The following is a 14,328-nucleotide window of genomic DNA, read 5'->3' on the forward strand; positions in this document are numbered from 1 at the left end:
CAATCTATTTAAAACATCTCGCGTAACTCGATAGCTCATGCCATTTTGACATTATTATTAGATGATTTCTCTAATAGCAGGTAATGGCAGCCAATTTTTATTTTGTTATTAATATAAGACATTACTGTTCAAAATGTGATCAGAGCGAATACTGAACTCCACCGATCTCATAATTAAAATATGAAATGAAAATTAAACATATTCAATTGAACATAACTCAAAAAATGTGAGTGATAAAAAAGTGTGGTGTGATATAATTTAAGTATACATATTAAGTACATTAAATTCAGTAAAAATTATTTATTTTCAAAGAACAAAATAATTATAAACGACGATTTTGTGGCGGACCAGACATAATAAAAGCCACGTCCTCCAAAAGCGGGGTGTGCAGATGCCTTTTTCGGGTTTTCCCGACGCGAGGCGTACACACCGCCATAAAACAGTAAAAACGACGAGACACAGCTTCGGACCTTAGGTTCCGGATCATCCCGGTCGGAAAATCTTCGGGAAAGGCCTCCGCCCTTCCCAAGGATCTTCCCTTACCGATTTTAATACGCTCTCCCCAATAAATACGAGGACCTATCGACCGGGAGACGTTAGTTAGTTAGTCAGTTTTCCTCCGACTCTCGACGTGTTCGTATCTCTGTCTCGTCCGTCACTCGCTCTTACCTTTTACCTTTTACGTATTTTAAAACACACTGCACCCCATCGCCTTTTTTGTTACACGTTGTATTAAAGTTCTCGTTACATAAAACCAAAAACTCTCTCGGATTATTTTATATAAACCGTCGCAGTAACTCCTGCGACAAAATTTAAAATCTGCAGAATCAGTACAGTCTTCGTTTTCAGTTTGATTGGTATTTCGATAGTGGTTGGTACAACATTTACTTTTTCTACGCCAAATCTCTTTAAGGCTCTGCGTTCTGTATAGTTTGATTAAAGTACCTGAAAGTATTATTTTCCTCTATAATTATGCCTAAGAATGAATGTAAAGTATCATAAATTATCGCTTCAAACTTGTTTGCGAGCGAAATCTGAAGTCTTGAAATAAAATTTGATTTGAGAAATATTTTGAATAAATATTTGGAACAATATTGTAACAGGTGCGTTGCCCCTATGTCACCGGGCGCAGATGAAAGTTTAAAGATTCTTTCATGACAATGAGCAGCAGGGTTTCACGGCGTATGGTTGCAAGTCAGCTGCAGAAACAATTTTTAGTTGCTTTTCGAATTTCTCCGGCTTCAGATCGTGACTGCGAATTGTCTGCTGATTCGTTTACCGTCAGCACAAAAATAGTATCAAATTTTTTGGATGTTCATAGAGTGTAGTGGAAATACTGCTATGACAGTTTAAAGGTTGTGGAAGGAATGTCTATATATGTCAATTCCTAAAATTAATATTGTATCTAAATTATTTTTTGTAAAATTTTTAAAAAATTTATTAGTATAAATGAAAACTTAAAATTTTACTACTTATATTAATAATTATTAATATAATTACACCACAATTTAAAATTAAAAAAAAAAAATGATAATCTCAATCAATGAAATATTTATAAAAATCTCCATATTAATTTTAATAAATATACTAATTTTTATTATATTTAAAAAAACCTTTATGCCCTTAAACTATATAATATTACTAACTACTTTCACAATTATTATATTAACAATAATATTTTTTATTTCTACTGTTAGTGGTATAATTATATTTCTACATTTTACAAGATCAACTGATAACCTTTACTTAAATATATATAAAATTAACTTAAATTAAAAAAATATAATTGATATTTAATAAAATTAACTACATTAAATCTGTCAATTACAACAATTATATTGAAAAAAATTGAAAATAATCTAACTTCATAAGAAATTTATTGAGCAATTGAACGAATTGAACTTACTATTGAATAATTAGATCTTGATGATCATCCCATTAATATTACAGGATAGACATTAACCCCTAAGAACCTTAATAATAATAATATTCCTAAATTTATTGAAAACCAATTAATATAAAAAGGATAAATAAATCATGTTGGCACTAAATTTACCATTATTTAATTTAAATTTTTTATTCAAATTTTCATTTAATATTAAAAATTAATTTCTATTTTCTTATGAAATAAATATTATTTACATTTCTATATGAAAAAGATTTTATTTACAAAAAAGATTTATAGCTAATTATTTATCCGTAATTTAAAGAAAACCAATATTTTTTAAATAATAAGTACTTAAAAGAAATTTTGATTGAACTTAGATTTGTGCTATATCATTACTGAACTCCAATGGCTCATTAATATTTTTTTACTTTGTGATAGTCAGAGATAACCACAACTTGCAACCGGATTGAAATTTTACACAAATGGGTTTTTGATGGACGGTGGGCCGTATTGCGATGCAATAAATCGTTGCTACTTTTATTGTGATCGTTATTATTTGCAAGCGTTTAATTTAAATGAAAAGAATGACCGTCTTATTCCAGGTTATGATTCGAAATGGTTGTAACGGCACAGTAACTGGCTCACATTATTTAATTAATAATATTAATTTATTTATACCGAACGGTATAGGACTCATTGAAAAACCTGTAAGGACAATTTTGACCATCTTGAATCGGCTACGCCCTTTGTAGAATATTGAAGAAAAAACGTTTGTTGTAAACAAATGCAGAATAAATATTGAAATAATATCTGCAGTGGGCCCTCACCGTGGGAGGGAAGGAATTATCGGACGCGGAAATTGTAACCTTCCCATGTGCGTGCCGTACGCGGCCGGGTCATAAGGACCGGTCGTAAAAGCAACGAAGTCCAGATCTTCGGCCTTCTAATTTCTTTCTTTAGGGACACACGTAGGCAATCTGCTTTCTTTACGAAAATAATCCTAAAATTTCCTTTCGACCCCATCTGTTCGTCAAACAATACCAATCACTTACTCCGAACATCCGTCCATACAACCGGGAAAGCATTTGTACTTGACGAAGATCCCAAAAAAAGGAAGGAATGTATGAAGGCGGGATAGTGGCTCGACTTCTGGTGACCTTGCGTTATTGGACTCCCATTGTATAGTCGGACACTTTTCAAAACGCAATAACTTTTTGGAAAGCATAATAAACAACTACTGATAGAGGGGGACCAGTCTACGAGACCGTTACTGAAATGGTTATATTACTATTGCTTTACTATTGCTCAGAATGGCAAAATAAAATAAATAACTCACGTTTTTTCACTTCTTTATCTGAGCCTGTAACGAAGATTAAAAAAAAGCTTCTGGAGAACTTTTTGAGGGAATAGATTTTTGCTATGCAGAGCATAAGTTATATACTTGCTGGAAATCTAATCGAAATCAGGTCAAGTTATAAAAATTAGCAATTATGAGGATGATACTTATCATAGTGAGGGGGTTATGTATTCGAAATGTTCCGTACCCTCAATTATAACAATATGGACTTATATACGAACTTATACTTTAACCGATACTCGACGTAACCGTGCTGTCCTGACCGAACTGTCCTGACCGAACTGTCCTAACCGAACTGCTCGAACTGACCCGCGGCAGCCGACTTTTGCCGCTTATATTCGTCCCGCGGAACATCGTCTTCCTTTGTTCAAGGTGACGGTTACTCCTGAGGGTTTTCCCGGGCCGCGCTGAACGTGCGGCCAGGTAGCCCTGTAGCGGCAGGTGGCCGGTAATTATTTTTCAGCAACATTTGCTGCACACGCGGGGTTGTCAAAAAAAGTCACTAAAACCATTTTCGACTTGCAACGGCCAGGGAAAGTTTATTACTTCGTCCTTGGCCTCTGCAAGCGAATCCTCTAACTGTGATTACCGTCGCCGACCGTGTACCGCTATAAAATTGAGAGTTTCTCTAGGCGGGCGCATAGTTGCAGCACAATGGTTGCTACACATCGAAACAGGAAAACATAAATATTTACACATTCAACAATATTATAAGTGAACATAGTAAACTAAATACAACGCAATATACTTCGAATATGTCAGCATCCTGTGTCGGATAGCAAACCCAAAAATTCTTAGTAATTACAGTAATCAAATCGAAAGTAGAAAGTTAGAATGTACTGGAACAACATTCTTTAAAAATGTCTAAAAATCCTAGCAACATTCACTTCGTTCGAGTATATCACAATGAAAATGAATTTCAAAATCCAGCCAATAATTAGTGTAATTCATTTGTATACAAACGGTCGTAATTGTCCGTAACGTCGGCAGACAACCAACCGAGGATGCCGAAAATAGGTATTTGCGATACCTTATTCTCGTCTGAACGTCCCCATTTATTTACAGGTCATTTCATGTCAAACGCATCACTTTTGTACCTCGATGTCAGTGGCTTCGATGATACAGAAATGAAGATGAAATATAAATAATGTATAAATGACACTATTCAGCTACTTCGACCCGTCGATTTTGTTTTACAACTTCATTCTAATGATTGTATATGGACTACAGCATATGTCAATATCATGAAAATCCAAGAAATGGAAGTACAATAGCGAGAAAACGAAAAAATGTATTTCCAGCGGTAATCAGAACTTTTGCTCTTACCATTTAAATTACATCGAAACATATTACCGAAATCAGTGGTGTCAACCTTTTAACAATTAAAAAGAAACAGTTAATACTAATGAAACAAAATGTTCACTTACCTCTCCTTCATAATCTTTCTTTTGCTGTATCTTGCTCTGTTCAAGGTCAGATTTTTCGATGCACCCTCCTTCATACGTCTGAACGATTGCGAAGAAACCACAACCTTTGGCGTCGTTTCGCTATACTTTTGAAATTGTTAAATTTATCTATTTCTATTGTTTACAATAGAATGTAGTAGAATAATGCCAAATAGAGTAGAATATAAAAGTAGAATTAAAAAGAATAGAATTAACTAGAATAAAATAGAATGAAATAGAAATAATCTAAAATTGTAAGAAATAAAAATCGCACTTTGCTCTCTTAGACCGTATTACTTAGAGAACAATTCACGACTGAACGCGACGTGAAAACGCAGATCACAGCTGAATGCGAGTCACGTTACGATACTACTAATACATTTTGCTTCATTGTCTACGAAAGTGTAAACAAATCATTTTCGAACTGCAACCAGCGGTAGCGGGAAATTCGAAATTGGGAAAGCAACCGTTGCGTGGAATCATGATTTGGACCAGGGTGTGCTTGCGATGCTACCATTGGACATTGCCATTGGCAGACAACCAATGATACTATTCGAACCATTGGCATCATGCAGTCCCATTTGGGAAATCCACAAACACGGCTCCGAGACCGACACTGGGCCAGAACTTCGAGCTGCGAAGGGCCGCAGTTTCACACACACACACACACACACACACACACACACACACACACACACACACACACACACACACACACACACACACACACACACACACATTCAATGTTCAACTCTTGAAAGAGTAGGTGGATGAAATTGCAAGTAAGTACATACTAATATATTAACTATGTATGTGGCATTAGAATTTCAAAGTTTTGAAACGTTTGCGTACCACGAGCCACTTTCGCGCTCTTCAGATTTTGTGTCGAGAAAAGCCAGGGCATATACATATAGTATATTTTTCGTAAAATACAAGTTAAAATATTAGTTACGTAATCGAAGGAGCGCGATCGCGCTCTTTAGCGCTTTTCGATCCTGTTTTTTAGAACTATCTGGTATGCAAACGGTTAAATTGATTTTATTTCGAATTTATAACGCGATAAAATTTAGTATTGTAGAAATTTGTTCTAGTAATTGTAGCAATTTATTTTAATAATATTATTTTTTTTTAGAAATATGGAAAAAGATATACGAACGAAGTGGAGGAAATTCAGATAAGAGAAGAAGCGAACACCTCCGCCGCAGCAGCGGTGAACAGCAACGGCGTCGCTACAAACGCCGTTGCTGGCGGAAGCAGCAGCGGCAATGCGGACGAGACGCTTGACGATGTTCTGGCCAGACACAGAGAAATCGCTGTGGCTTACAATTGCGGCAAAGCTGTAAGTATATGCAATATATGTGTACAATAAAATGTATATTTATAATATATATACTTCTAATTCTGCTTTTATGTTACAGTCGCAGTGGAAGAGTATTTTAGGGAAGTTAGCTCGGGGGACCGCAAAGCCAACGATAGTCAATATAGTGGCTGCCAATGTTAGTAAATGTAAAATAATAAATGAAAAATATTTATATATATAATATAATATAATAATATGTATAATAATAAATTGTAATAATAATATATACTTTTACGTTACAGAGAGAGATAAAAACGTTGATGAAAGAGACCATATATGGCCCCCGAAAAAGGGGGCTTCGAAAAAAAGATGGAGGAGGACGAGGAGGACGAGGAGAGAGAGAGAGGAGGGAGAGGAGGAAATACGAAATATGTTCTGAATTTTTATTGAATAAATACATCATTTTTATCATTTCTGTTATTTATTTCCTGATATGATGAAGGTGTAGCGGCACACGGTCGGCGACCGTAATAACCATAAAACTGTCCGCTTGCAGATGTCAAGGGTTCGACAGAGAGAAAACGTCCTTGACGTTTGCAAGAACCGGAAATTCCTTTGTCTCTTTATTTTTTATCACTGTCACATGTACTGCAGGCCTAGTCGCGGAGAAAGTCGCCGGCCGCGTACCGCTACCCGGCCGAACGGCCAGCGCGCCCCTACAGCGATGGTTCGACGATGGCTGCCTCCCCCGCCAAACTAAGCGGGGGAAAAGAAGACAGCGAGTCTCCCTTCCGTTGTACCCCGAACACAACCGCGTTACAAAGGAATTGCACAAACTACCGATTGTGCACACATCATATAATCAATCGGCATGTCCTCTCCATCATATGAAATGTGCGGTTTCCTTTTAACCCTATCACTCCTTCTTGGTTCTGATAACATTCTTTTACTGCTACTTTTACTATCTGTATTGTGCGGCAATCATGTTTAGTCGCTATCCTTCTGTTTCAGCTTTCTTTCTCTCTTCCGCTACATTTTCACCGACACATCGTGTTCGATACCTGTGGTCACAGAAACATATGCGTGTGCTTCCTGGCGGTCGGAAATATTTCTATTTGGTTTGTCTAATGTCAGTACAACTGCAGCGCGACGATCAACTCCATCAAGGTCAAATTTATAGTTCCCCCCTCTTAACACATTTTATTAATAAATTCGCTTTGCGAATCGTTCGTTGAATTTTGTTTGAATACAGAAAATTGAAAGAAAAATATCTTTTGCGTAAGATTCACGGTATTTCTTAATGATATCCTTCATTGTAATTGGCTCAATTAATTATTAAAACGGCTCTCACGGTTCAGTTACGTACTATTTCGGCTTCGAAAAATTAGTAAACATTCATCACATATTCTAAAATAAGGTAAAACAGCCTTTTTATTAAAAACATCACTGTCATGTGGTCAAAAAATTCAGAAATTACATGCTCCGTGACTCGATGATTTCTTCGAACACGGCTCAAAAGCTTTCAAATATCTTACAACTGGTGCAAGAGAGAGAGAGAGAGAGAGAGAGAGAGAGAGAGAATTCCACAGGTCTTTATTCCTCCTACTTATATGTCGACTCAAAGTACTAATAGCTACACATAAATCAGGTCGTATACACACCATTATATACATCAAACAATCAACATTTCGACAGGGTGCATCATATCCTTCATCTGAATTCTAAATGATTAAATTTCTTCAAAACTTGTCTAATGTAACTGCTATGATCTAGAATTATTTTTTCACTAGTTCTTACAATCCTCAGTCCAGGAAACAATTTAATAATCTACCATTGCGAATTTGTTCATTAAATGGTTTCTTAAACTATTCATGGTTTGAATATTAGTTGTTGCAATTACAAGATGATCAACATGTAGAACTGCATAAATATTTTTAGAAACATCTTCTCTGTGTAACATATATGGATACAACGATCGACCGGAGAATTTTCAAAATCTTTCTCTTTAACAGTCTTTTCAAATTCTTCAAACCAGCATCTTGCTGCTTGTTTTAAACCATACAAAAATTTATTTAATTTACAGACTTGATCTTTATGTCCTTTTATTCCCTAGGATACCTTCATATAAATCTCCTCTTTTAATTTTCCTCTTAAGAATGAATTAAGTGGAGAATTATAAATCTAAAACTCAAGATTCTTGCAATCGGGGTGAAAGTGTCTAATAACTCTAGTAATCTATTAAATATTTTTGAGTAAAGCCTTTTGTAACCAGACGAGCTTTATATTTGCATGAATTTCCAAATTCATCACTTTGTAAATACTAATTTACAATCTACAATATTTTTATCTTTAGGATTGACATTAATGTCGTATAAATCAACACAGAATCGATTTCATATCAAATTGTTTGTTCGCATTTATCACTATCATTTCTATTACTAATTTCCCGATATGATATAGCAATATCACACACTAATAATTTTGTACACATTAAACAATCTATTGGTATATTCACTTTAGTACACGAAATTTGGGGTTTCTTTTTAATCCGACACTCCTTTTAGATTCTGATAACATTCTTTTATTATTATCTTTATGTTCCATATTACTGTTTTGAGACAAGGACTAGCTTCCGAAGTTTTTTGTATTTCGTTAATTAGAGAGTTTTCACTATTTGTGCATTCTAATTTGCTTGTTTAATTATCATCAGACTACTAAATTCACCTACTGATTTTGACTTTACCAAGATATTCCAAATTCAAGCTATCTGATTTACCATTAGCAGATTTTTCAAATTCTATTAATGAATTTGACATTACATCAGAAACTTCAACTTTGTTTCAAGATTTATAGCCTCCAATCTCCTCAGCTTTCACTACAGGTCTTGACTTAAGAAATTTATTTCATCAATTATCCTATCTCTAACAACAACATACTTTTCTTTCCACATCCCACACTTTATATCTGTTTGTTTCATAACCTACCATTATTCCCTTCCATGACTTATCGTTAAACTTTGTCTTACTAGTTCTGTTATACACATATACCGTAGAACCAAATACTCTCAATTACTTTATTCGCGGCTTTTTACAATGCCACAATTCAAACGTTGTTTTATCATATTTTAACCCCTACGTTAAGATTTTATTTATTAAATATGTTTCCCGCGTTTTCCATTATTTTTAATTTTATATTTAACGTTTACCATATTGTTTTAAATTATTCTCAATATTATATGTTCTCAAAAAATTAAAAGCGTCAACTAGGCCAGTAACATCTTGAATTATATTTAGTTATAGGAATAACTTTTACTATTTTTCACTATTTAAGCTTTGAAATAGAAGTTTTATTTAATTAATGAAGACATAAAATATGTTCTCTCTTTATGAGATGTTTGCCATAACTGACATGATTCAACTCGATAAAAACAATAACGAATAAAAAACACAAAATATATTATCACACGCCTCCAGGATTAAATCATATCAAGTAGTAAAATATTCAGCATGCACATAAGTTTCCGAGTTCTCCGAAAGATATTTCCTAAATTTTCTTTATAGGTAATAATTGTGAAAGCGGAAAAGGAACATAATTAACAAGTTAATTAAGCAAAGAAATAATAATTGTTTACAAATAAAAAATGTATCAGAATCAGAAAATCAGTGTGTGTATCACTTGTCTGGAATCATTTGAGAAAGCGGTAAAATTCTATATTGTTCACTACGGCAGTTAATTTCAAATAAAATCATTTCATTTACTCGGATGTATAATTAAATCACTATTACTTTATAAATACATACTTGAATGACGTATTTTGAGTAATAAAAACAATTATTATAAATTAGACCACGGTGTTTTAAATGAGTGTTAACCTGCCCCCAAAGCGATTTTAACTTGTCACGCAGTTGGGTACATTAATACATTTTTCAATCAGTTAAAAAACATTTCATGATTTATGTTGTATGTAGTGTCTGAAATCGTCCTTTACAAAATATAAAAAGGAAGGATTATGAAGTATATTTTAGCATTTTTTTATATTACGGAATTAGCTCAAATAAAGATTGTATAAATCAAAAAGTGAAAAATGTATCGATTTACTCCAGACTCCCCTCCGTATTAAAAACGAATCTATATTTTCAATTATTCGAAATGTTTGCTTGAAATCTAATAATATAATATATAAGGCAAATGACTTCATTTCATTGTAAAAACAATGTTTGCGAGAAGGATTTTTTGCAATTCGAATGTTAAGATCGAAAATTTTGCAAAAAATCTTTTCCAATGAGCAAACGTTATCACTGCCTCTAGAAAATTATAAACAATAAACACTTACATTTTCTGTTACTAAAACTTTTATGAGAACGTTCACAAAAACCGCCAATAAGTAATGCATGAACAATTTATTTCCAGACCAAATATGTTTTGTACTCTATCCAAAACGAATGCAATAATTCTCACCATCAGTGGTAGTACCAAGTGGCAGGTTTAAAATACATCTATTCCGTTCTCAAGTATGTAACGTACAAACGTAATTCCATTTCAGAAGAATAACTACGATGAATCATCCTATCCAGTATAAAACACAGATCTGCTTAAATCAATAGCGCTACTATGAACAAAATGAAATTAATTAATTACATTAACTTTACGATATTATAAATGTTCCGAGTTTGGTCGAAATCATCCGACGTACATTCTTTTTCACTAACACTGCAATTTTTCCCCCGTATTCTACATTTCATGAGGTGAATGTTTCAAATCGATCATTTAAACAGGGATTTCTGTAAATCTAGAGTATTTGATTTTATCGTATCAGAATCAGAATCAGTCAGTAAACTTACTCAACAACATACTCATTACAGCAATGTTTCTAGCATAAACATAATCTGAGTGCAGAAATAAGTATCAGTACAACCGATTCTCGAAAGCTGTAGTGTTTGTTATCCAAATATGGTTGCAAATTTTTAGTAAATTAGAACTAGTAGAAAATAATGACAAGTAAGTAAAAATCGCAGATATCGATGCCACATCTTCGCATGTCAAAGTTATATAGTATGCTTCTCAGTGACTTTTGATATCTCCAATGCACAATCTTCATACGTCTCCGTGTAAGCACTCCGAGAAGTAAGTGTGCTGGACTGTTGATCGAATTCAGCAAACTTCACGTCGAAAGATCCAGTGACAAACACACAAACCCTTGCTGGAATATTTGATCTGCGGACGTCAGATCAATATAGTCTCCAATTTTGTTGTTAGTTACTTCCTCCACAGTAACGCCGTACAAAGTTTCAAACAGATGTAATGAAGAATTGTAAATATCCGTTGTACACTGAAGTGAATGTTCACGTGAGAACTGGATCACTCAATGTGCTTCAATCGATTGAGATCATGGTAAGAGCCGCCGTTGTCATGTCCTTCACAATATTTGAAAGTAACTGCGAAGGTGCAGTTTCATTTAAAATCAGAGTGCCATAGTATTGTTGAGGCACTTCGAATGACTTTTAGTTGACTTGTGTTGCACAGTAATCGAAAATGGAGTGTCTTCATTTTAAATGTTCCATTTAAGAATGCAACTCCACATTTGTAATAAAGTTATAATATGTTGGCGATTCCGTTGCCTATTCCGAATGTTAGGAACTTATCAAGCAACAACCCGACCCAACTATGAGATTTGCAACACCTTGTCAATACAATGAGCTTGTCTCTCGACAACACATCTTCAATCGTTTCGTAAATCTCAACTGTGTTAACAGAATCCGGAGATATAGTTGCAACAAATTTGAAAATTCTGAGAAGAATTACAAATCAGTTCCTTTGGTAACATATTCAACATTTTTCTGCACTTTATGAGTTTTCCTCAATACTACGTATTTGCAAATTTACACATTTCATTATATCATTACATGATATTTCACATAAAATATGATTCTGATTCAGATTCTGATCACACTCTACATCCACGTTTAAACCTGATTTATGATAGTAAAAAATGTCGCCAATTGAGCAGGTTGCTTTCGTTATAGCATGTCTAAAAGTAGTCTAGTAATGAATGTAGTATTCACTTCTTAATTACACATGGTTCGTACTTAAATCACTATACATACTATTCAGAGCAGATGGCAAGGCATATAAATAATGCATATAATTCTTCTAATGCATATAATTTCTTCTCGTAATTATAATTCTTGTAAGCTCTGGAACATGGACATTCCAGAATACAGGAGATATGAACTAGTAAATTCAACCTAATGTATTTTTATCCAAATCGTTTACGAGCAAACTTCTTATTATTATATAGCGGTTGATTATGAAATCTAAAAGAAATGTATTTCTTCTTCTTATAATTGTAATGAGTTCAACATAATGTGACATTATCCTTAAATTTCTCATATTTTTATTCATCTTTGCCATAAATGCATATAATCCGCAGTCTAGTAATTACAATACATACAATACACGTATTATATTATATATATTACTGTGTTCATTTGAACACTTCACAGATATGTGATTGTTAATGTTCAAAAGCGTTTATCATACAAACAGAATTTAGGTCTTAATAAGAATGATTTCTTTTTAGGAACTAATTTTTCTAATTCGAGAACAACCATACAAATATATGATCTCGTTTTCAGGTGACGTTTGTGCGTTAATGTAATTATTAAATTCAAATGATTAAAACAAAAATTATACAACTGGTCCCACCACGGGTGGTACAGCAGAGATGAAGGTGATTGTTCACGAAAAAACGAAACGAAAATAAGGAATAAAATTTTTCATTTAGGGCTTCGTTGGCGAGAAAATTGACTTTGAGTACTCACCGAGCACGTTGTTACACGTGAGTTTGGTTTGCAATAACTTAGGTGGATGAATCTCGATAGAAGTCATGTCACTTATAAATAGTACTAATATCATTAGTATCAATATGATGTGCTGCGTTAGTCATTTCTTTCTATTGATTTGGAGTGGATTTGAATAAAAAGATGCCACGAAATTTAGTTACTAATGTACTTTGTGCTGAATATTCAAATTTGATTTACAGTAGTTCCTACCACGGTATAATATACTCAGTTATGTATATACACCTACTATAAAATTGCTGTGACGTTTATAAAATAATTCTAGCGAGTTTTCATTATAGATGCTAATGAAGACATAATTTCTATATACAGTGGCATACAAAAGTGTTCGTACATCTTTTAAAACGCAATAACTTGTTGAAAATTGAACTAAATAACTTTAATTTTTTTTAGATGATAGCTGGACTAGTCTACTAGACAATGTCTGAAATGCTTTTTTATATTTTGCTATTATTTGAATGGCAAAAAATAAAAATAAAAATCTCTCGTTTTTTTAACTCTTTTAACCTTTTAGCCTATAACGAAAATTTAAAAAGTGTAAATAATTTTAAAAAAGTAATCTTAAAAAATTTTCAATTTTTAAAATCCTTCGACGCCTGTATCTCGGTCCTCGTTTAACCAATTTCGATGAAATTTTCAGCATGCATATAACCTATTGAGATCTATAAAAGGCATTTTTTAAATTTTCGTTATATGCTCAGATAAAAATGTTAAATTATTTTTTTAAAAGTTTTTTCATTCCATTCCAAGTAATGGCAAAAAAAGCTTTTTACCCATCGTCTAATAGACCAGTCCCTCTGTGTATTGACTCGGAGACGTAAGAGACGCGCGGGCGGTGAAATGAACCCTTCCGGGGTTGTAAGGCCCGGATTGCACGGTGGACGCGTATGTTCCTAAGTCGCCGATTGATTGCCCGCCAAATTAATTTTGGGCTATCGGATTCAAGTTCGAATAGTAGTTGCGCGTACTGTTGCGTGGTTTGAAGACTGAGTGCTTGTGACTTGAGAATGGTTGCTCGCGGGATGACTGCTCGCGTGTACCGGTAAAATTGCAATAGACCGTTTTTCGGGTTTGCTCGGCTATTTATGGGTGGTTCCTCGTCGGAACTTGTCCTGGAGGGGGTAGGAATGCTAGTCGCTGGGTCGTGGAATCTCTGCGACCCTGGTTCATCCCCTGGAGATTCCGTCAGGTCAACCCAGGTAGCGGGCCCCGTCGCGCGCTCGACGTCGGCTGACCCTTCGGAAATTCCGGGTTTATGAGACCTTATGGCAGTCAAGGAAACGGCTTATTTACGATGAGTAAAAGGAAAGAAAAAACGTCTGCCTTGTGATTTGTGCCATGTCCGGATGGCATCCGGACAATCTGGCCGCCAAATGGTTGTGAAAGTGTCCTTGACTGCAGCCTAACTATGGTCACGTCCGTGTCGTAAACCCGGTCGCAAAGACTCCACGTGTTTGTTCCTTCGCGATGGAACATGC

The 14,328-nt window shown here is 34.3% G+C and overlaps 1 protein-coding gene across 2 annotated transcripts in view; it reads right to left on the reverse strand.

The window, feature by feature from the left end:
* Positions 1 to 14,328, reverse strand: part of LOC117224051 (uncharacterized) — a 283,462-nt gene that overhangs the window by 179,711 nt on the left and 89,423 nt on the right. The gene's annotated exons all lie outside the window — the stretch shown is intronic.

The sequence above is a fragment of the Megalopta genalis genome, chromosome 14 (genome assembly GCF_051020955.1).
Source record: "Megalopta genalis isolate 19385.01 chromosome 14, iyMegGena1_principal, whole genome shotgun sequence".
NCBI classification, from domain to species: Eukaryota; Metazoa; Arthropoda; class Insecta; order Hymenoptera; family Halictidae; genus Megalopta; species Megalopta genalis.